Genomic DNA, 17,043 nt, shown 5'->3' on the forward strand with positions numbered 1-17,043 from the left:
CAGTCAAAACAGATTCTTCTAATTTCTCCTATCACCCTGCTCTTTCTCACCACAGGCCCTTTGTACTTCCTCCTAGCCCATTCTTCTTAAAATCTACTAGTCAGACCTTATCTTACACATCACTTTCTCCAAGGTGGATTTTCCCAAGACCTCAGACTAGGGTCCCTTGTTAAATAAGAATACCTATACAACTTCAAATAAATCTAATTAAAGTGTTATAATAAAAATAATCATATAATTCAAAGATTCGGACAAAGATAATATCTAAGGTCTAAATCAATATATTTCAATACATAAGTCAAACATATTTGGCTTGGTGTTTTGTTTAGGTTAACTTAGGCCTACTTGCTAATATATTGATATCTATTTTCTCTGGCGCTTTCTAAATACGGAGAACAATAACAACAATCCTCCTAGGAAGCAGTTGTGTCATTCATAATCAAACTACGACTGTGATCTTGGATTTCCAGCCTCCAGAGTGTGAGAAATAAGTATTTGTTGTTTATAAGCCACCCGGTCTATATTTTGACATAGCAGCCTGAATTGACTAAGACAGAAAATTGGTGCTGAAAGAAAGGTGGTGCTAGTATAAACAAATAAGTGAAAACGTGAAGCGGTTTTGGAAGTGGGTAACGGGTAGAGGCTGGAAGAGTTTTGGAATGCATGGCAGAAAAAGTCTACATTACTGTGATCAGACCATTAAAAGCAATTCTGGTGAGGGCTCAGAAGAGAAGTAGAGAATACCTAATCTTCCTAGAGAATGCCTAGGTGGTTCGGAACAGGATATTCACAGAAATATGAACAGCAAAGGCCATCCTGATGAGGTATCAGATGGAAACGAGGAACATGTTATTGGGAACTGCAGGAAAGGCCATCCTTGGTATAAAGGAGCAAAGAATATGGCTGAACGTTCATGCCCCAGTATTTTGTGGAACACAGACCATGTGAGTCATGAATTTGGATATTTGGCTGAAAGGTGTGCTTTGGCTTTCCTTGAATGCCTTGAATCCTTAAAGTAAAATGGAAGAAAGAAATGACTTCAGGATGTAATTTTTAATCAAAAGAAAAGCAGAAATTAAAAAGTTGAAAAACTCTCCACTTACCCATACTGTGAGTCTCTTGGAAGAGAACACTACGGGCACGGCCAAGAGACCTTTTGATAAAGAGGTTAGTACAGGAGTGAACCTGGGATTTAATCAGCAGAACACACCAGCAGGACAACAGTCAATCTGAACTGAAGGGGAAGGAAAAGTGAATGAATGAAGGATGGTTGTCAGACTTGTTAGAATGTATAGGACTGAATTATACAGCTATTCTGCTGTGAATGTGCAATACTCTTCAGGTCAAGGGAAGAAGGATCCCAAAGGCAATTCGGAGATCATCAGGGCTTCATCCCTGGTTTCAAAAGGGGCTAGGGCATCACCTGGGTTTCAACAGGCCAAAAGACCTCCCACCCCAAACCATGGGAGCCAGTGGGGCAGTAGCTACCTCCACCTAGATTTCAAAGGATGGAGCTGCCTAGAGTTACACGGGCAGGACAGCTGAGGACATGGTGAGGGCGAGAAACCCCAGAGACCCCCACTAGGGCAATGCCCCACAGAGCTGTGGCAGAAAGGCTGCAGCCGTCCTATAACCCCAAACCAACAGTCACAGGCATTCCATTCCATCTTGGGAAAGCTGCTGTGTGGACTGCACCCAGCTAAGCCACGGAGGCAAGGACGCCTTGGGTGTCCTCAGGGTGGGACCCCTGCTCCAGTAGGCCTGGTGAGCAGAGCATCGAGTTCAAGATGATTCTCTAGCCTTAAGATTTGATGACATTTGCCCTATTGGGTATGGACCTGCTTGAGATCTACGTCACCCCTTTCTTTCCTATTTCTCCCTTTTAGAATGGGAGTGTTTGACTCCATGACTGCCCACCATTATATATTTTGGAAGCATGTAACTTATTTGATTTCACAGGTTCACAGCTGGAGAGGAATTTGTCTCAGGATGAATCACACCTTCAGCCTCACCTATGTCTGATGTATGTGACACTTAGATGAGATTTTGGACTTTAGACTTTTGAGTTGATGCTGGAATGAGGTGAGCCTTTTGGGGCAATTGGGATGGAATGAATGTATTTTGCATGCTAAAAGGACATGAATTCAAGAGAATGGGGTAGGGTCAGGGGAAGAATATTATGGTTTGAATGTTTCTTCTCGCCCCCAAATTCATGTGTTAAAATATTAATGTCCAATGTGATGGTATTATGTCGAGCCTTTGGGAGGTGCTTAGGTCATGGGGGGGGGGGGGGCGGCAGGGGAGCCTTGGATTAGTGCTTTTATAAAACTGAGCTCCCAGGATTCCCCTGGTCATGCGAGGATACAAGAAGTCTGAGACCCAGAAGAGGCCCTCACCTGGCCATGCTGGCACCCTGACCTTGGACTTTCAGACTCCAGAACTATGAGAAATAAATATCTGTTGTTTATAAGCCACCCAGTCTGGTATTTTGTTACAGCAGCCTGAATAGACTAAGACCGATTATTACACCTTGGCAACCAGACCCTATTTTCTTATAAATCTTTGTTTGCCATTTTGTAAGCTTTAAGGTCAACTTCATATATATATATATATATATATATATATATATATACACACACACACACACACACACACACACACACAAACTTTTAGAGAGGTTAAGTTCACTATGTAAAAAACACATGCTTTATAAATAAAACACTAAAAACTGACCCAAAAGTCTAGCTATCCAGCATTCTTTCTAAAAGTCTGATGAGGCCCACCCAGTTTCTTAATAATAAAAACAATAATAGAGAGAAAAACACATAGGAAAATGATTGTTGGGATGTGCCGTGTAAAAGTAATTTGTTTAAAGCTGTAGAAAGTATGCCTATACACATTCTGAATAGTAATTTAAAGAGGTTAGGGTTTTAGGTACTTGTAATGAATCTGTATTTCCCAACTCATGTTTTTTTTTCCCCCCTAGTATCCCATTATTGATTTCAAATTAAATATGGATACTTGGTACTGAGTGCTACTCAAGAATCAACTAATTCCCCTAGTAATCACACTTTCATCTATTTGTCATATTACAGTTTTCACCTGTCTCCTTCTGTACGGCTCATGTATACATGGCTCACGGTTCTGTGAACATTTACTCTTCATTTCCTGTTTTAAAAATCTGGCTAAAGCATCGTTAGGAAGCATAAAAATAATGAAGAGGTTACAAGAATGGATTTCAGGATATGAGATAAGAGGAATAGCCATGTAAAAATACAATCACTATTAATTGAAGGAATTTAAATATGCTTACAAAATAGAAAACAGACCCTTGGGACTATTGGGGCGAAAGCAGCAAAGGATGCTCTGGAAGTGCAGCTTCCCAGGGTTTTACTGCTGATATTCTGCTCGCCTCAGGTTAATAAAAGCAGGTGCTTCCAAACTGTGAAGGAGGACATACAATCAAGCCCATATGAACAACAAGGCTGGAGTAGAGCCTAGTCAGATTGACCAAATTTGCTTCTAAGCCTTTTTGTTTCAACTGCTGCTATTGACAACCTTTCCAAAATGTATTAAGATACACTTTCTGGCTTTCGTAAGTACAGTATGGTGAACAGAATTAAATCACTGGTGACGTGCACCGTATCATACGTTAAGGTCAGCCGTGCTGTGAGCATCACTTTTCACTGGACCACAAGGAAGATGTGGACATCGGGCTAGATGTATACAGATGGGCCCTACACTATTCATTTCTTCAGGTGCTTTTCTTTCTTCCTCTTTTTTTAATTCAATTGTTTAAAATCAATTTTTGAAAGGGGAGGAAAGGAGCTTATCTTCCTATAAACCTGGTTATCTGAGTTTTTACTGTATCACCGGAGATTTTCTAAAGTAGTAAGTATTCTTGAAAAATCTGTTCCATTTCAACACTCTTAAGGAAATGAGTGCCCAAAGGCAAAGCTGGGGGGAAAGAAAAGTACAGTCCAATTCCTATGTGGAGGTGAAAACAATACTGAAGACAGCCGTGCAATATCCAGGTGTTTACTAAGTATCTCTACTATGTGCTAAGTATGCTTACATACTACATGCGCTGCTAAGCACTACGGACACAGCAAGCCTTTCCTGCCTGTACCTCAGGTTCTTCATCTGCAAAATGAGAAGACCGGCCATGTATGCATCACCGTTAATATACAGAAGTTGCCTATGCTGTGATGCACTACCAGCAAAGCGATATTACTCTACCATCAACTGTTGTGTGGAGGGGAGAGTGGGAGGAATAACTTTCCAAGGGGCAAACTCCTAAGAATATTATTCTCTGCAGTTAATTTAGGAATGATGGCGAGTCATTTTATTCCCCTGTTATTGCTCTGGGCAGAACACTAAATGAGTAACAAATCAAAAGTTTATTGGGCTATATGTTAAGGGATTAAATATCCCAAAAGAGACAGCGATGCATCCACGGAGGCTTTATTTCCTTTCAGTTTTCTTTGAAATCTTATCCTAAGTGACCAATGGCATCAGCTCATGCGGTTGGATCCACACAGCACAGGAGGGGGTGCCAGCAGAGCTGGGTGTGGGTTGCAGCCTTCACAGCACTGAACTGCATGATCTTAGACAAGTCACCTGTTTATCTACAAAGTATTTTCTTCTATTTCTGTCATTCAACAGGAATGCTATGACTAAGTCAACACATTTCCCTTTAAAATAAAGATTACACAAATAGTTCAGAAGAATGCCATGGATAAAACGTATTTGGATTTTGGAAAGGCATTAATTAGATCAGGTATTTGTGGGGGAGCAGGGGGTGCCACACCAAAATAGACCTTTTTGGAATACTGATTACTTTAAGCTGATTATTTTTAAGAAACAAAAGACAAAAAGAGTCTTTATCTCCTCCTTATCTGCCTAAAGAAATTTAGATAGAAAAACCTGCTTAAAGGAAGGGAGCTGTCTAGTAACTTAGCATAATACAAACTAAGTATATCAGACAGCGAAGGTGCGAGCAGTCTGTTAGACTCCCCTCTACGTCCCATTCTTTAACAGCCTAGAACGAGACCTCCCTTTCTTTAATCCAAAATGGCATAGAAGCCTCAACTGCCCAATTTGTCCCTAGGTGCGACATCCTCCTGGAGCCCCCATATGTACATAAATCATAAACTTGGTTGTTTTCTCCTGTTAATCTGTCGCATGTCAATTTCAGTATTAGACCAGCCAGAATAATTTAGAAAGGTTGAAGAAAAATTATTTTTCCTTCCATACATATTGAATACAAATATTAACAGAGGCTGCATAGTCAAATGGGTTCTTCAAACAACAAGCGTTGAGTAATGAATCAGAAAGAACACAGCAAAACAGACTGAATTAACAAGATTAAACTGAACTGTGGATTCAAATGAATGGTCTAAATCACAATAAACTGCTTATATGCATTCAGTTTGGTTACATCCCTCTCCTTGTGTGGAATAACTAATTCATTGGATTTTTCCTTTTAGATTTCACAAGTATAAATGTAAACCTGGAACCACAGTTGAAGAAAAAAATCTACCAACATGAAGCAGGAGAGGCCCGACTTAAGCACAATCCATGTGAAGAAGAACTCAGAGCTCGAGCCGACTTCAAACTCACCACGAGTCAACAGTGTGACGTGACTGCCACGAAAGCTAACGCAATCTTTGCCACCAATAACAGAAGTGTGGTGTCCAGAACAAGGGAGTTGCAGCTTTATTGCATTCTTTGCATCCTGTGCTGGGCACCACACATCTAGAATGATGGGCTCAGTCCCAAGGGCACCCTGTTGAAGAGTGATAAAATTGTAAAGACTGTAGTACCCATACGTACACACGTGCAAACACACACACAAATGAGTCCACGTGAAACTGGAGAAATCGGAATAAGATCAGTGGATGGTATCAATGTCAATATCCTGGCTGGGATATTATATTATCGTTTTACAAGCTTCTGACATTACGTGAAACCAGGAAAAGTATACAAGGATCTCTCCGAACCATTTCTTACAATTACACATGAATCTCCAGTTATCTCAAGAAAATTTATATTAAAAAAAAAAAAAAAAAAAGAAAGAGAGTGATACCGACAAACAAGGGCAATTCTACGACAAGGAGGGACCAGATTGGGAAAAGACCTAGAAAACAAGTCCTGAAGACTGAAGGAACGAGGACTATTGAGCCTGGAAAAGCTAAATTTTGGGGGAGAAATATTAAATATCTGATGAGCTGCAAGTGACAAAGTTGAGAAGTACGAGGACACATACTAAAGCAGATTTGGTGTTGATCCCAACAGTACCCAGAACAGAAGGAGCTGTTTCACCAATGGGGATGTACAACTATTGTCAACTCTGGCTACACTTACAAACACCTGAGAATAGTCTAGCAATGCCGGGGCTCCACCCCCAACCAATTAAATTAGAATCTCTGGGGGAGGTCCTGGGCTATGGCAAGTATTAAAAGCTCTCCAGGGGTTTCTAATGTGTGATTACACTTGAGAATGACCAAGGTAAATACATTCAGGGTGGCCACCTGTCTGTGTGGTGTATAGGCAGTTCCTTCTCCAAAGTCTGCGTGAGGTTAACTTCCCAGATCTTTCCTTTTCTAGAACCTTTTATATTTTTAACTTATTAACAACTTTATCCTCTATGATCATGAAGGTTAGCTCTCTCTCTCTCTCTCTGCACATATCTGAGAAGAAATGAAGTTTACATGAAACCAACTCTTATAGGGAAGAATTTAGGTTGACTTTTCATTGCCAGCTTATTCTGTTCCTAAGTGAGAGCTTTCAACAACGTAAGCCCTGCTATCTTTGTGGAAAAGGGCAACGGTACTGGCACATCTACATGTTGACAAATTTAAACAATTTAATTCCAAAGTTTTGTAAAATAAATTTAAAACATGCTAACATTCAAGAATTCTTAAGTTTCTTCAATGATAAAATAATTCTTAAAATCAAGCAGAAACTACTTTGTAGTCTGGTCTCTGCTGTACTAGCTTGTTCAACATATATGATAAAATTATCTGTTATATTTTCCTACTTTAAATATTTTCTAATACTGTTTATAACAGAACAGCCTGATTATTTTGTAAACAATACACAGTTCTCCACATCTCTTTTGGTGTTGGTTATAATCTTGTTCTTAATCCTATTCTTCTGACCACTGAATAGAAATGTTTATACATATTCCCTAATCTACTGAAAAGATACATTCGTATGTGTTCAAAAGCCTTCTGGTCATGATATAGGTCAGGCATCCACTCTAGTGGGTGGGATTATGAGTCTAAATTTTGGTGGCCTCTCCAGATTTTTCCACTTAGCTCTAACACAACCTCTAAACTTTAAAACTTTCACTTTTAGGTTACGGTAACTCATCATTAACCATTTCTGTTTACTTCTGCCACTGTCATTGCAAAAGCTCCTAATGAATCTGAAACTTCTTCTAGGCTACTAGAAGTCTCTCTCATTAATCTTTGTCATGTGGTTCATAAATAATGAGGTATTAAAAATCATCATCTTGTTTACAACCACCACCAAAAGAGCATGGAATAACACCGTGGATTTGATTAGACGTATTCAGCCTGAACGAGCATTTCAGGAGTCTTGATGTGGGGACTAAGTACACAGTTAACATTTTACCAATAGCTGGTTAACTGTACCACGTTTCAAGTAACGATTGTCCTTGCCATATCAAAACACTAGAAAGAATTCCAACCTTACAGCCATCTGAGCAGCTGCTGGGCGGACAGTTTGCTCCACAACCAACAGTCACCTTTCCATTTTTCAAGCACATACCTCTCACAGAAATGTTTTCAGTGCGGCAGTCTACAGAGCTGGTTATAACACCGGCACGATGTGACAACAAAATTCATGATGATTTTGCTTTTTCAGCCTGCCGCCTTCTTTTTTTTCTAAATTCTCCCCCCCTCCTCCATCCCCCCAAAGAAACCAAACCAACAATACTTCCACAAAACCTGACTCAGACCTATGAATATAATGCTTTCAGTGAAAGCAGACCAGCTTTATAGGAGAACAGCTTTCAAGAGAAGCAGGAAGCTGATCTGAGCAGCAGAGCAGGGATGGGGCGGAGCAGAAAGGAACTGAGCTGGGGGAGAGCGAAGCACAGACAGTCCTGGCTGCTTCCACTTACTTACTGACAGTTTCATCTTAGAGCACAGATTTATGAACGGGGTGAGCATACGTCCTGCGTTACCTTTTCTTTCTTTTACGAATCTTTGTCAATCTGGTAAACTATTACACAGGGGAAAGTGAGGCCTTACAGCCTCGCCAGAGACCAGTTGCAGGGAAATGATGTAAGCTTCCCACCTCCCACCAACCCCCGCTCTGCCAATCCACCTCTACTCTGACCTGTTAACATCCCCCCTCCCCCAGAGCCACTGCCCTGGGGCCACGGGGCCCCAGACTTGCTTGGCTGTGTCCTACTGTGAGGCAAAAACTATTTGCCAGGGGATAAGGAGTATTTTTGTTTTGAGAAAAGTCTTCAATGAAAAAGCAAATCCCTAGTTGAAAAATAATGCTGAGTCGACAAAAGCTAGTGAGTCCCCAGAAGAAATAATATTAAAAATAGGACTGAGGTGAGGAATGCAATTTAAGGAAAGGCAGCAGAAGGTATGATGTAGCAAAGGGTGTAATAATGGGAGTTAGGAGACCCAGGTTCTACTATTTTAGCACCAACTCTGTGACCTTGGACAACTGGCTGAATCTCTCTGCTTTCATTTTCTGTGTAGAGTTAATGTAAATTATGTCTGAGATCTCATGTTGTAATTTTATGAATTGATACCCAAAAGAAATAAACTAGGAGCAAAAACACATAATCTGCCCATGGCTAATTGTTGTTTACTCAGAAAATGGCAAGTGAAATTCCTTTTCCTGAGCTATTTAAGATATGTTTTACCAAAGTACTAGTATGTGTGAGTAGGACTACCAAAGACGGATAGGGGAAAAGCTTCAGGCAGTTCCAGTGTTAACCATGATCTGCAGAATTTACAGAGAATTAAGATCATGAAGATTCATGCTCAGGAAAGGACAATTTATAAACAGATGCTTGAGAGCAATTAAGACCTATGACATTATCCTAGACAACTATTTACCTTAGTCAGCAGTGCTTATGTTTAAAGGAAGGAGACACACACACACACACACACACACACACACACGCAGCATGGATTAAAAAAAAGTTAATTTTTTTTAATCCACCGTCTTTAAATTCGGGTAGGCAGACTCCTGGCAGTACAGAAGACATTCCACAGGGTCTGAAGAGCACGCAGGTACACAGATGGCCAATCAATTTCCAGGTACTGTTCCTAAACATCCTTCCCTAGAACTCATCTGCCTGAGAATGCCCCTGCCCAGCAGGTTTACCTTTGTCCTCTCCCCTTTTCCATCCCCCTTCTCCCACTTTACAAAAGCAAGGCACACAGCTCGCCCAACACCACTCACTGTGGGGCACTGCCCCTGGTAGTTAAGAACCTCTGGGCAGGACACACGGGAAATATTGGTGGTGTAAAAGCATACGGCCCTAATCACTCTTCTTTTGCAACTCAGGTGGCTTTGCCAATTCTTTGCTTGAAATAGCAAAAAAGAACCTAATTTGGTTGTCAGCGGATAAATCATTAAAAATAATTTTAAATGATGGATCACTGATTTTGAATGTAACCCAGGAGTTCAAAGAATTGAGTGACACTGCTATATTAATACTCTCATCCCCTTCATTTATGTAAACAAAATTTCACAACACATGTGCTTAAAAAATTAAAAATATGCTGAACTTTTTGTAACGGATAACATCCGTTATTCATGATATATGAACCAGTTAGAATAGAAGCACCAATAATGCATTAAGAGATAAATTTCCAATAAAATTGTATTTTTCTCTAATATTATTTACCAAAATTTATAATTCACACATTATGATCAACTGTGTATTAATAATCACTGTAACAACTTTTTTAAAAAAATCACTTAGTCTTATCACAGTAAATTAAATTTTATCATCAGAAGTATGATGAGGTAATCAAAAATAGATTTTTAAACATAATAATACATAAAGATAAAATTTAGTGGAGAAAGTGTAATAATAAAGATTTCAAGGAAAAAACACTAGAATTTCTGACTGTTAAAAGAGTAGTTTGTAAATGGATAGTGGTAGGTATCATACACCTGTGGTATTTGACTCAAATATTTCAGAAGGATATGACAAATTTATTAAGAAATGTCAACATTTACTATCATTGACAATTATACCACACAAATGATTTAAACTTATGACAAAAATTTTAAATGTCAGTGAAGGAATCCATAGTTTCCAAAATTCTTTGATTACAGCACAAATGTTTAAATACCACTACACTGGTTCACCCTTCTTCCATTCCAAAGCATCTTTCAAGTGTCACTAGAGTTTTAAATAAGAACAGCAATCTAGAACCTAAGGAAATGAGCCACTTAGAGCCGTTAGGTTTCCAGTTACCTCTGGTATTAGTGTTCAAGTACCACAATGGTTCTGTCTCCTAATTTTAAACTATTATAAATGAAAATCTTCTTAAAATGGGGAACTCCCACCTTCTTACACCACACCAACGAGTTAACCTTTTATTATATTAGTGTTTCCCAGACAATTATTACTAACACCAATCGGGCTGAGCATTCATAGAATGCCCCCCAAACCGATGCTGCTGCTCCTGTTTGGCTCTGCATTTCTGCCAGCAAGTAGGAGACGGGGGTTCAATTCCTGACCTGTCCATCAAAAGCTGCCAGCCCCTGAGCTGGTACTGAAAACTCCCTGAGCTCCAACTTTCTTTCCTATAAAAAGAAGTGAATCTCACCTTCTTAAACTATCTCACAAAACTGAGATGAGTGCACAGAAGTGAACGTGTTATACTTAAAGATGCCATACCAAGAAAACATTATGTTCTGGGAGGAGGGGGTTCCCCGTTTCGGTCAGGCTCCTCCTATCACTTCTCACCACTGAGTGCCTACAAGAAGCTCCCCTCACTGTTCTAATTGCTACAGGTACGGAAATCACCTAACTAGATCTATTTGTTTAAGTCTCATAAAAATGACTTAAATAAGGATGGCTGTCTTCTATAAAATACATCAAGTTTGTGACATTTATCTCCAGAGGTTAAATGGGTTCTAGATCACAGATACTGCTGGATGGATGAATTATGTATAGAAAGATATAACTCTATATGTTTTATCCAAAACTTCAATCTGCTGTAACGAAAGATGCATAGAAAGAAGACGCCTAAGATATTTTTCAGATGTGACTGTCATTCACTTTAGTATCAAACCCATCCCCCTCCCAACCAACACACAGCTACAGACTTCTATTAATTATCTATTCACTGAATTTTTTTACTTATTATGGTGTTTGGTAGTCCAAAGCTTCAGCTGCCAGGCCAATCTAGTTGCACCTAGTGCCCTAAGAGCCATAGATTAATTCCCAGAAGCACAAAATAAACCTTCCACTTTTGAAAGCAACAAATGAAATTCAAATACCCTCAAAAGGGAGATAAGGTTTTAAAAAGTTAACTGACCTGACCTGTTCTATTTAAAATGTCCATATGGCAAGCTAGGCACTTTATTCTCTTCCATGAATTATTATGTGGTTACTAGTATTACAGTCTCACTTGATCCTTTAAGCAACTCTACTATTATTTCCAGGTTACTGATTATGAATCTGAGCCTCAAAAATATTCAAGTGACTTGCTCAAGATCAAAAGGTAGGCAATGACAGCCCGAACTAGAACTCAGTGCTACAGGTGGATGGTCCAGCAAAGTCCCCTAGCACATGTGCTCGCTCGGGCCACTGCAACAGCTGGTATAATCCATAAAAACCGCAGTGAACTGTGGGAGCATTGCTGCTCTGTTCTGTGACTGCCACAAGGCGTCATGTTTAAGTGTAAGGAGCAGGCATGCTGGAATCACACAGGGCTGAGTCTGAATCCAGACCACGTTATTTAACTTTCTAAGCCTCAATGTCCTCATCTGTGAAAGGTAGTAACAGCATCTATAAAATTGTCATGGGGATTAAAAGAGATAATGTCCTTAGCACTGCATCAGTGACAAACTTGAGTTTACTAAAGAATAACTGACACTTCTGAGCTCTTATTATATGTCACGTCTTAACTCATCTCACTCTCCCAATAATCCTATGGCATAAAATACCATTCTTACCATTCCTGTTTTATCGATGAGGAAAGACTTTGTCCAAGAGAGGTGAGGCCATCTGCCTAGGGTCACAGAGCTAAGAAGGGAAAGAGCTGGCCCTGAGCCAAAGCAGCCGGATTCCAGGGCTCACACTCTGAACGGCCGCCTCTCTGGGCATGATTGGAATGATAGCACTACCCTCATTTGCAGCATCCCCACCATCACTGTCCCCATCTCCGTCATCTACCTTCTCTACGGGTAACCCAGAGGCCCTAAGGACTAGGAAGCACCCCAGTGATGAGACAGAAAGAGCTGGGAATTTGACTGAGACTGACAGGAGGAAGGACTTCTGGGAAGAAGTCAAGAAGGAAGCTGGTCCCTGGAAGAGAAGAATGTGCAGCAGAAGAGAGAAACTAAACGGGGACCTGAAACTGAGAACATGAAAAAATATCAGCTATTAGATAGGGGGGAAAAAAAGAACAGAAACAGCCTAAGAAAAACAATCTTATATTTATAAAATTTTACCAGGTGCCTTTAGGAATACTAAAAAGAAAAACGGCAAAAACTGGCCTGTGATCTAAAATGCGGTCTACTCCCTGTCTACTTAATAATTATCTGACCCTGGAAGAAAATGTGATCATTTTAACCAACTTTCGTTGTTTACCTGATACAGGCACAATGAAAAACATTTGATTCAAAGTATCAGAACCCAATAAATGTCCCTCTCAACTACTGAACTGCAATTCAATTCCTTTGGCAAATCTTAAATCACATGCTTATGCCATGTTATTTCCGAGTTCCTTTGGGCAACTGTGTTTTTGGTTTTTAACCCACACCGTTTTCCTCTGTGGCTTCTGTCTAAATCTAAAGCCTACTTTCTTCACTTAAAGGGATTGGTGCAAACCAGTTTGCCCATTTCCTTCAGGCCAAGTTAGGCTGCATCCTATATACACCCAAATGTGCTGCATAAGCCACTTATTGGAGCTCTGAGGGCTCCCATTTGTGAATACAGATCCGGTTTCTCCATTACCCTGTAAGATCCCGCAGAACAGAGAGAATGCGTGTTTTGTTCATCTTCACAACCCCAGTACCTAGTACACTGAGCTGCACTCAATAAATGTTAAAAAGATTAGTTGAAAGTATTTGAGCCTGTTTTCTGGCTCCTTCAAGGTTCCCTTTGCCACTGAGCTTTCTCTAGAAGCCTATCTTTTTAAAGAGTGATAATCTTCAATCACCAAAAGTGATTAGGATTTAGTGGATTAGTGATTACTTCTCTGGCAATTGGTTGGGGAAATAAAAAGCAAACACCCTTAGGATGATGTTTCAGCACCCTCTTTGCTGCATATATGCCAAGTACTCAGTTTTCAGACAAAAAATATGACTTAGGGTCATGATCACTTAAAATTTATTGACTAGTTCAAGGGGCCTTTTTTTATCCCACATATCCAGCAAAGTGCTCAGCACAAGGTCAGTATCAGATAAACACTTTATATTGGTTGATTAACTGACTGCTGCTATTAGAACTGCCACAGGCCAAATGCAGACTATCCTTGAACTACCAGCAAGGGTGTTAAAAGATTTAGCAAAACACCAGTGAGCCTCTAAGATCTGATAATTAGCTTTTTAGAAATGTAAAATTATGATTAAATATAGTCAGAGACAATTTAAAAATCCCCAAAATATCATACTTCTATTTTTTTCCGTACAGACGTCTCTGAAACAGATAGTATCAAGTGAACATTTTACCTTAATCTTAAAAAAAAAAAAAAGAATACTTTTCCATACACACCATATGGCACAATTTAACAAAAATTGTTGGCCCTTAAGGTATGTCATGGGGGAGGGAGACTCAGCATCAGTGATTATCCAATATTACTGAAATTTGCCAAATCTGATTACTATTTTGATAAATCTAAACATACCCGGGGTCCTGAAAATTGTTAATAAAACCTGAGCTTCATGTACACTGTTAAACATGGCAAAATAAATAAATAAACTTTATTTTTAAATGTTTCGAATTTCCCCAAGATTTCCTTGTATTATTAGACTCTAAGAGATGTTAAGATTCCACATTCTTCAATGCTAAGGCTGCTATTATACTAAAACTCAATTTAAGATATTTTAAAAATTCCTGTTTACGAGAACAACTGGTGATCTTAATATACTTTTTAAGAGAAAACATTAAGAAAAAAACAAAAAACAGGAACTGTAAATAGATAACATTGTGCAGGCTGACAGGCTTAAAAGTTTTCCAAAATATCAAAGTCATATCAACTGGGGAATTACGAACTTCCATGAAGGGGTTAATCTCTTTACTATAAAGTCAGGGTCATAGCTATCTACAAGTTATATATACAATGCCAAAAAATTCAAAGAAACATACTTTGTACCATAATGATTATAAAAGCTAAAAAGCATAAATTCACTAGCAAATTATTCTCCTCACCACATACATTCAAAGCTTTTACTGAATGAAACCTTACTAAGAATATTTCAATTACCTATGGTCAAGTACTCTGCCTCAAGGAAACATTTCGATTAGGTATTAAGACCCTTTAAAATAAATAGAATGTGATTAAGTTTGTGATTTGGGTCGCCCTTTTAACTGTGTACAATTACTAACATGTGTAGCATTTGGTGATTTTATAGTTAATTACAAAATAAATAAGTCATTTGGTAGAAATATATTCATTCTCTCAAATCAGATTGCATGTATCATTTATTTGCATGTTCTTTTTAATCTGATAAATTTCCCAAAGAAAGGGTTTATTTCTATTATACTCTAACATCTGTCTATCTCGGAGAAGTTTCATATTTGAAAGTCCTAATTTGTAAAAGTTTTAGCAAGCCCCTTCTAGTTACACAGGCATGTAGTATGGTTCTATAATATACTAAAATTTTTACGCATGAAAACTTACAGTTTTACAAAGACACTAAAATTGAGAGAGGTCAAGCATTTCACCTACTTAATAGCTGAAAAGACAAGATTTGAACTGGGTTTTCTTCCTTGAAATCAGATGCTTTTATCGTCTTCTGAAAAGTTTAAAAATACATTTATCAATGCAATATGAAATTGGGAGGAGGGATTCTACATCATGTTCCTAAAATGCCCCCTTTCCCTTCTACTTCCTTTGAGCAGCTGACGGATTATTTCTGCATCTTAAACCAACTCTCTTTAAGTGTTTTATTGGACTTGCACTGTTCCCCTGAATTCTCTAACCATGGTTTTGATCCATTTCATTCTTTCATTATTTTTATAACTTTCTTCACTGTCCTATGAAAAATGAAGAACATTAGGGGTGCATTGGAAAGTTATCCAAGTTCTTTTTTTTTTCTTAGATGGGTGTTATAGTTTTAAAAAGAAATAAAGGCTTCTTTTAGGATTTGTAACCACCAAGGAGAAAGGATATATACCTTGAAAGCTAATGATGTGATTCTATACTTAATCTATGATTCTGTACTTAAGACTATGGGGAAAAAATCTATCTGGAATGGCATTAACCTTTAGGAAATTGGCCGATTCCCAAGAGTGGATATTGCCTGGAAGCTAGAGGTATTACGGGTTGTGTTAAGGAGGCAAGGTCATGAAAGGTCAATAACTAAGTTTCCGGCAATACTGAGGGAGGCAAAGCTGTGACTTCTGTGGGGACCACACACAACCTGTGCTGTTATTGATGAGTGGAACCCTGACCTTGCACTGCAAAGCTTAATTCCTACTATCTGTCCCAAATCCCAGTGCTGGTAGCAAGCCCAACGGTGTGGCTTTCGATGATGGAGTAAATAATAAATAAATAAGCTCTCAGATGAGACAGCGAGGCAAGCAACCCAATGTAGTCACTCACTGAAAGAGAAGGATTCATCTGTGTAGGTAGGAGGTGCTCTGGATAAAGCTTAAACTTTAAAGTGATTGAAAGAAATAAAGAGAGGGACTGGGTAAAATAAGAGGTAAAGACTTAGAAAACTGAAATAAAACTATATGCATACACAAATAATTTTGTTTAACCATAATTTAAAGCATGTTTATGAAATTTATGAAATCATCTTAAATCTGGTACAACTTTACTGGTCCCACAGAATGGTTACTTATGAAAATATTTTCAGGTGTTCATTTTAAGGAACAGTTCAAAGGTTCATTTTAAGGAAATGCTTCATATTTGAAATGGTAAAACTCTATATTGTACGTGTGAAATCATATATTCCTGGGGAAAAAAATGGAAGGATTAAGACCTGTAAGAAGGATGAAGGGACCATATTAGACCCCAGGATGGAAAGCACTAGAACAAAGGCATCAAGGAACTAATCAAAATTCATGGAGCATGATGCAAAATCTCTAGCCAACTCTGAAATCACACTTTCAAAATAAAATTTGCTTTGCTAGATCTTGCCCTTTCTCTAAATACATCTTTGTGTCTTCTTTGATTAAGAAGGCCGACATTAGAGATTCTGAGATATTCCTGTACTTGAACAACAATCAGGTTCAACCTCCCTCTCTGATATCTTCCCAGAGAAAATGGAGAGCAAAATTCCACTGCTGAAACTCTGAGAAAGAACTGCTATGTGGCACTGCTCAAACCCAAGTCAACACTTAGGCTTTCCTGTTTCCTCTGACGGAACTTCTTGAACAGTTCCCAAAATCATTCAATCACTTAAACCGGTGCTGATGAGATGGAAGCAGCTGGAGTATATGAATCAGTTGTCATTTCTCTGTTATATTTTTGTTTTTAAACAATTATCAAGTAACTTGATCAAGAAGGCACTCTGTAAGCAAGGGAAAGACGACTGGATTAGGAGGCAGGAAACCTGGAGAATAGTTCTGAATCAGGATTCATACTGTTTTGACTTCAACTGTTTTCTAATTATTTTTTCCTATCT

The 17,043-nt window shown here is 38.8% G+C and overlaps 1 protein-coding gene across 31 annotated transcripts in view; it reads right to left on the reverse strand.

The window, feature by feature from the left end:
• BBX (BBX high mobility group box domain containing) overlaps positions 1-17,043 on the reverse strand; it is a 245,408-nt gene that overhangs the window by 170,663 nt on the left and 57,702 nt on the right. For 2 of the 31 annotated variants that reach the window (XM_074332382.1, XM_074332394.1), the window contains exon 1: positions 7,798-7,942. The exons of the other annotated variants lie outside the window; for them this stretch is intronic. The gene's annotated coding sequence lies outside the window, so the exon portion shown is untranslated. Of the gene's footprint in view, positions 1-7,797; positions 7,943-17,043 lie in introns of those variants that run through there. 31 annotated transcript variants of the gene reach the window in all.

This window comes from Rhinolophus sinicus, linkage group LG01 (genome assembly GCF_036562045.2).
Source record: "Rhinolophus sinicus isolate RSC01 linkage group LG01, ASM3656204v1, whole genome shotgun sequence".
Classification (NCBI taxonomy): domain Eukaryota; kingdom Metazoa; phylum Chordata; class Mammalia; order Chiroptera; family Rhinolophidae; genus Rhinolophus; species Rhinolophus sinicus.